At 46.1% G+C, this 7,936-nt stretch overlaps 1 long non-coding RNA gene across 1 annotated transcript; it reads right to left on the bottom strand.

Annotated features, from left to right (window-relative positions):
• Positions 1-589: 589 nt before the first annotated feature.
• On the bottom strand, positions 590-7,069 carry LOC139083484 (uncharacterized). The gene is made up of 2 exons (XR_011540227.1): positions 6,983-7,069; positions 590-4,631 (listed from the first exon to the last, which is right to left on the bottom strand). It is a non-coding gene; the product is annotated as an uncharacterized lncRNA (long non-coding RNA).
• Between the last annotated feature and the right edge of the window lie 867 nt (positions 7,070-7,936).

The raw sequence follows: 7,936 nt of genomic DNA, 5'->3' as shown, positions 1-7,936 counted from the left end.
CCAAACCGGTGAACCCCAGGCCGCCAAAGTGGAACATGCGAACTTAACCACTGCGCCACTGGGCTAGCCCCAGCTTGACCCTTTAAACATTTCTCCTTTGCCAGCTGGCTCAGTGTCAACAAAGAGGCTTTGTCAATAGAGAGCACTGAAGGGACGCTGCGAGGCCACTGCAGAATCAAGAGTTTCTTCTGAATTTTAGTGTGCTGTTTTAGGCACGCTAGCCAGTGGAGTGGTATGTAAGGGCCTGGTATTGCTCATCTCAGCAGCCTTTGCAGACCAGCTCCGGCCTGCTATGGCCCTCCAGCAAGTCTCTCCGCCACCCAGCAGGCCATGTGAATGAGGCCGTTCTGGCCACGCCCTCCAGCCAGTCTCCTTAGCACCGGCAGGCAGTGTGCTCCTACGGCAGGCATGCCTCTCCAAGAAGAGATGAGTCTGCCTTGAGGTGAATGGTGGGGAGAGCTCTTCCAGGTTCTTAATCCCTTCCTGAGTCACTGTCCCTCAGCTCTTGAGGTAGGAGCTGCTTTTTGCACTTGCCACTTCTGGTTTGATAGCTAACCACCTTTTATAAGTTACAATTCTTTGTATTAAATTTTTCTGGTTCAATTTGCCGGTGTGGTTTCTGTCTCCTGAGTGGACCTTAATAGAATTGGGACTGGGGGTGGCCTGAGGAGACAAACTCTCAAAGATGGGATCTGAGAATGGGTTGGGTCATGTGTTTGGGTTTGAGGGCAGTGGTGAGTTCCTTGAAGCTGGAAAATCAGCTGCTAGTTATCGATGACATACAATGACATTGCAGGTCATTAAATTATCACCTGTGGCTGACTGGGATGAAGTGCTAATTAAAGCAAACGCCTTGGGGGCCCCAGTGGCTGCTGCACTGGATTGTTATGGCGGTAGCAGTGACAACAAGGACTGCGGTGTGGAATTGATTTTCCCCGAGTGCACGGCAGCACTTACAGAAAGAAAAAGATAAGCTCAGGGTCACAGTCTGGGGATCAGAGAGCTTCCGTGCTCATCCGAATATAATCTCTTATTTCTTGTAACCACAGGGCCAGTATTGCTAAATATCAAACACAGGACTTAACTGTGCAAGTGGCTGAAATACAATAGCAGTTGAATTCGCAGATTTTACAAGTTTTACGTAAAAGTTAGGAGGTTGACTGAGAAGTAATGAGACTCTGAAACCTGGAATGGGGAAGTCTGGTAGGATTCAAATGAATTGAGAATCTCAAATCTCCAAGTCACTGTGACCATCCTTTGACAATACAAGTAGGTCAGACGAGCCTTCCTTTGCTGGAAAACCCTGTGACAACTTCACCCGGGGCAGATGCCTTGAAAGGGATGCTGATTCTCCTCACGACCCACTAGGTCTACAACTTGGGTCAAATCTCAGTATATTTCAGGAACTCGATACACAGTATGACCCAGGAGGAAATGGCTTATACACTAAAAGAATTGCAAGACTTTTCTAATATATGTTGGCAGAAACCTGGGGAATGTGTGTAGGAGTGGATTCTAAGCAACTTAGACCAAGGAGAGAGGAATATAGCACCATATCAGACAAATTAATTTATACGTGTGCACTTACTAGAGATCTCAGATTTCATATTTTAAATTGTACAGCTAGATGTGGCTCTAACATATTATTTGGCTGACTGACACTTGAACCCAACAGTGTTATCTACTTAATGAGAGTGAGATGCCATAGCTTCCGTGGTCTGATGTGGAGGAAGGAATCCAAAGGCTTAGGAAGATAGGAACGTTGATGTGGATTTATCATGTGTAACATGCATACCCATCCCCAACCACATCCCCTGAGAAGGCTCAGAAGACCCTCCCTTCACTAAGATTTTGAGAAATAAATTAGTGAAGGAGTACGTGCATCCTTTAAAAGCTCTATGGTTGCTCTCATTTATAGACTAGATATGACCATGGGAGGTGCTACTCTGATTTCAGTGAGGCTGATGAAATCCTGGAGTAACAGAGGCCAAGAGGCAGCACGTAACTGCCCAAGACAAAGTGGACACATTTACCATAAGAGCCAGCAGGAACAAAGGTCATCAGAATGCTTTGGCCCACGGGGATCTCAAGTGGTGATTAATTGATCACATACTAACAAAATAAACAGTCAGCCTACTAAAATATTGCTGGGTCTTTAGCAGGAATCAACACTATGACCCATGGCCAAATCCAGCCCTCCACCTATTTTTGTAAATGAAGTTTTATTGGAACGCAGCCACACCCATTCATCTGCATGTCGTCTGCGGCTGCCTTCCTGCCACAACAGGAGAGCTGAGTAGTTGTGGCAGAGACTGTTTGGTCTGCAAAGCCTAAAATATTTGCTTTCTGGCCCTTTTCAGAAAAAGTTTGCCATCCCTGATCCATAGAACTGAAAAACTTCTAGATCTGTTGGTTCAAGACCCGGTTTGAGTCACTGCAATGCAGAGTCATGGCCTCTCACAAAGTTTCCAGTCCTAAGCCAATCCACAGATCCAGAGTCCCTTGGCTGAAGGAGGGGGACTCTGCAGTACTGCCCCAAGTATAGCAAGTCCTCTCTAAGACTTCCCTGAACCGATCTGTAGTGATTTACTGGAGTGACTGGGCCCTGGAGAAAAGGAAAGACCCAGACTACTACGGGATCACTAGACATGGGCTCTGAAGTGATGCTAATTCCTAAGGACCCAGAACACCACTGTGTGCCACCAGTCAGAGTGGGGGCTCATGGTGCTCGGGTGATAGATACATACCTCACAGAACTGTTTCTGATCAAGGAACTAATTTTACAGCAAAGGAAGTGTAGCAATAGGCTCATGCCCATGGAATCTTACCACAATATCCCATCACCCCAAAACAGCTGGCTGAATTGAAAGGTGCAATGGCTTACTGAAAATTCAGTTACAGTATCAAGTGTGAGACAACACCCTGAAAGGGTGGGGTCTGTCTGACAGGCTGCACTATACGCTTTGACTCAGAGACCGTTGTATGGTGCTGTCTCCCAGAGAGTCAGAACAAATGTATCTGGGAATCAAAGGGTGGAAGTGAGAGCAGCTGCTGTGACTACTACACCTGAAAAAAACAGCAGCAGCGTTGTTCGTTTCCCATCCAGCAACTGTGAGCTCTTCTGGTTTGGAGGTCTCAGTTCCCAATGGGGGAATGCTTCTATCAAAGACACAACAATGATTCCAATGATTTGGAAGATGAGACTGCCACTTGGCCATTTTAGGCTCCTTATGCCACTGAACCAACAGGCACAAAAGAGTTACTCTACTGGATGGAGTGATTAATCAGAATTGCCATAACGGTGACTCATCCTCTCCCCAGTGGGATTCATCCAGATTTATTCAGTCCTCACTGGAGACTTGAGTGAGGCAGCAAGACGGGGGCCACTCCTAGGAGCTTGGGGAATCTGCCTGCAAGTCCAGCTGAAACTTCTTCTGTGGAGAAGAATTATCTTCTCTGCATTTACAATTAACATTGGGGAGCCAGAGCAGAAGCAATCAATCTCCTCAGAATCTTTAAATCTCTTGTTCTAAGACTATGAAAACTCTTCCTGATTTGAAAATACTGGAAGAATGAAGTAGCAAGCTCAATGCCCCAGGCTTCTGATGAGGACCAAATTAGACAGCACGTGTGAGAGAACTCTGAAATATTATCAAGTGCGTACCACCCACCCCACAGTTAGACAATGTTATCCTGGCTGTAGAGAGAGAAAACAAGAACAATAAATGTTTATTATATGAAAGGAAAGCAAAGAGGGTTAGCAGGAGGAAGCCCTGCCCCAGACACTAACTTCCCAGTGCAAGGGAGGAAGACTCTAAGTAAGAACTTCCAAACGTCAGTCAAGCCAAAACCTCGCACTTGAAAGCCCCTTTAACAGGTAGTGATGAATGCTGTACATGAAGAAACCCAAGCAGAAGAGGATGATCATGAAGGACAAGGTGGTGAGGGTGTAGAGGGCCATTCGTTTCTCCATGCTGCCCTGATGAGGCAGATAAAGGGTGCAGGGCAGGCCTCGGGGCTGCAGTGAATGACGGTGTGGCTCACCATTGGCAGTGGTTGGTACATGAGAAGGAATAAAAGCACACCCTGGGCGCCGACCTGCAGCAGGAAGTAAAGGAGGTACAAAAGGGAAAGCATCTTCTCCTGGGGGAGGTTCAGATGGACATTGGAGAGCGGTCTTGCTCCTGGATTCCCACCATGGAGCCCTCCTCCGCCTCACCTGCTACCGACTCCTCTGACTTGAGCTTGATCTGCTTATGCCGAATCTGAGCCATGAAGAATTCCATGAGGAAGAAGAGGGATAGGAAGACAAAGAAAAAGAAGTACCAAATTCCCACTACAGGACTGCTAAACCTTCTTTCAAAACACTCAGTCAAACAAGCATAGGTGATGTTGCCATGGCACTGGAAATGTTCATGGATGGAGGACCAGGGCATGCGGACCATGTACAACACCATTCCATACATGGCGATGAAGCCAAACCACAGATGTCACCCGACGTAGCAGCCAGACTTGTCACCGGCCACAGAGTGCAACACAGGGATCAGTCCAGCCACCGCTGCTGCAGCCATCTCCTCAGACTCTCAGGGGACAATGGAATCCGAGACTAAGAGAATGCTCACTGATGGCACCTCGGGAAGGAAAGGAAAGGAAAGAGAAGGACGCAGGGTCAGAACGGGAGAGCGGGTGCCAAGAACGCTAAGCACATCCGAGAAGACTGCTCGAGTGTGGATCCGCACCAGCAGTCAGTATCCTATCTTTACACACAAGCAGTATCTGCACTCCCATGACGCGGTTATTCCTCTCTCCAGGTTTCAGCCATGATAAAGGCCGTCCACCTCTGGACACGCTCAGCCACATTATAATTACACATGTCCGTGTCATCTCTCCTGCTGCATTATAAGCTTCTGGAGATCAGGAATGAGACTTTATTCACCTTTACAATGCCCTCATCATCCAGCATAGACCATTACATATAATAAGGACCTATTCAGACTAGACAAACGAATGAGGGAAGGAACAAATACGTAAATTGAACAATTCTGGTTGTGTCTGGCTGTTCTAGAAGCCCTACGGCAATCTCTATACTTTGTATCTTTGCCAGGAAATTCCCTAAGACCATAGAGAAAAGGAGTGGAACATCCCCTTTTCTTTCTTACACATGACTTTATTTCATCCATAACTCTTCAGATGGTACCTATCACCACACTTTATTTATAATAATAATGAAAATATTGACCACTTATGACTGGCTAAATACGGCAAGCCCTGTGCTAGTAGTTTAGATACATTACCTTTACAGAAGGATAAAACATTTTAAATATTTGTATTTGCTTAATTTGGGTAATTGTCAGTGTTTGTCCTCTCTTACATAGTTCTTATAAATGACAGGGACCAATCACTTAACTTGAGGTTTATAATATTTAATAAAATGCTTTGGGTTGTTTTATTACAGTAAAATATACATAACACAAAATTTACCATTTTGACCATTTTAACTGTCCAGTTCTGTGGCATTAAGTACATTCACATTGCTGTGCAACCATCACCACCATCCAGCTCCAAAACTATTTCATCTTCCCAAACTGAAATTCTGTACCCATTAAACAAACAATAACTGCCCATCTTCCCCCCTCTTTCCAGCCCCTGGAAACTACCATTCTACTTTCTGTCTCTACAAATTTGACTACTCTGGGAACCTCCTCCAAGAGGAATCATGCCATGTTTGTTCTTTCGTGTCTGGCTTATTTCACTTAGCATAATGTCTTTAAGTTTCATCTACGTTGTAGCACGTGCCAAAATTTCCTTCTTTTCTGGCTGAATAATACTCCACTGTGTGTACGTGCCGTCCCACACTGTGTTTCTCCATTCATTTATCAATGGACATTCGCGTTGTTTCCACCTTTCAGCTACCGTGAATAAAGCTGCTATGAGCATGAGTGTACAAATACGTTTGAGTCCCTGTGATCACTTCTTGCGAGTAGATGACCAGAAGTAGGACTGCTGGATCATGTGGTAATTCTGCGTTTGATTTTTTTGAGGAATCTCCACACTGTTTTCCACAGTGCCTTTGCCATTTTATATTCCCACCAGCAATGCACAAGCGTTCCCATTTCTCCATATCCTTGCCAGCACTTGTTATTTCTTGGGTTTAAAAAAAAAAAAACGCTTTGGATTTTATTGAAAAATAGTCACAGCTAGCACTTGAAAGTCTCTTTAAAAGATCAGCAATATTTCTAAATTACCCCCAAGTATCAGGTCACGTTTGAACAGTCCAAACACAGCAATCACGAGAGGCAGCCTCCAGAGTGAACTGGTGGATGCAGGACTGCATGCTCCGCCCGCGCGGAGGGTGGACCAGCAAAGAGCTGAAGGCATAGATGGGAACATGAGGCAACAATGCAGACATCGAGTGCCCACTATGCGCCAGGCACTCTGCTATCAACCAACAGTTATGCCTTCATTGTCTCATTTATTCCTTAGAACAACTTTGAGATGGGTATAAATATTCCCAATTTTCTATTGAGATAGGAACGATAAGAGAACTGAGAACAGACAAGAAAACTGGGATTTAGAATGCTTAAGTGACTGCCCCACAATCACGCAGCCGAGTAAACAGAGGCACCAGGATGAGAACCAGAACTGTCTTTAACTTGGCAGCCTGAATTTTGGACTTTGCCTGCTTCACAAGTTCGTGGCCCGAGTTGACAGGGAAGAAAGGGGAGAGCCACGGTGGGTCCCCACTCTCACCTGCCAACTCTCGTGAAAAATTAAATCGTTGGTGTCCTGGCCCACAGCTCTTTGTTTTCTTCCTTCAACAATTTGAGCTTTGTGGCTCAAATTAAAGAGCACATCTCCAACAACATGAGTCAAATGATGACTCAAAGCCTGCCTTCTCACGCAGCAGCCCGGCTTCTCTGGAACGGATCCTGTGTGGACGCCCCATGTCCCGGCTTCTGTCGCCGCAGCTCTGAAGCCCTACCTGCTCTCTCCTCTCCCGCTGAGGCCTCCTGTTCCAACCGACGCCTCTCCTTCCTCACCAACTGCTCCACTCCTTAGACCCTCTCCCCCAGCTAGCTGCCCATTGGCTACAGCACCTGCCTCTCTTCATGGTCTGTCCAATCATCACTCTCAGAAAAGCAGATGTCGGAGCACCTTCCAATCAAGTCTCCTATCTTTAGAAGGGAGGGTTTTAATGGGGTCAGGCGCTTGCTTTGAAGATTGAGCCTAGGCCCTGTTGAAATTCCTGTCAGAATCTATCCTTTTCCTTTTCTCCGTTCCTGGATTCAGATACCCCAATAGTCTGAACCTAGAACGGCTGATTAGCTGATTCGACAAGGATTATCTGGTACCTTTCCCGTCCTTTTCAAACCTCCACTCCCCTCCCACGCTTTCATCGCATTTAAACTGAAAAAAAAAAAAAACACCCAGAAATCGTCAGCCAGTAAACTCCCTCATTTTCCGCGTGAGTCCCAGATACCATCCCCAGGCCTTCCCTGGGAGCAGGGACCCTGTCCCATTAGTCAGCCCCCTCTCCCCTGAATCCTCAGTTTCTGCCACTCTACAGAATTCTTCCCATCAGGATCCTGTTGCCCCTACCTGCCTTCAACACGCTCTCTCTGCTCTTACTCATAGCCAAGCTCCTTGAAAGAGATGACCGTCTACCCACACTGTCTACCCCTCCTCACTGCTGCTGCGTCACCCCCTCCTATGTGGGCAAGTCAGAATCTCCATCTCCACCAGAAGAATGATGTGCTTGCTTTAAATCAAGCAACAGGAACTCACTGTTTTCCTTTTGGCTTGCCTGAAATCTCAGAGCTACATGTCCAATTATAGCAATTTTATTAGACCAGGTTCATGGTATATTTATTTTCCTTTCCTGATATTTTTTGTTTTAATTTTATGGTTTGATACCATAGGTCATATTGTAAGCTAC

Source organism: Equus przewalskii, chromosome 5 (assembly GCF_037783145.1).
Source record: "Equus przewalskii isolate Varuska chromosome 5, EquPr2, whole genome shotgun sequence".
NCBI lineage: Eukaryota > Metazoa > Chordata > Mammalia > Perissodactyla > Equidae > Equus > Equus przewalskii.
The sequence above is the reverse complement of the archived record's forward strand: the minus strand, read 5'-3'. Positions and strand labels throughout refer to the sequence as shown.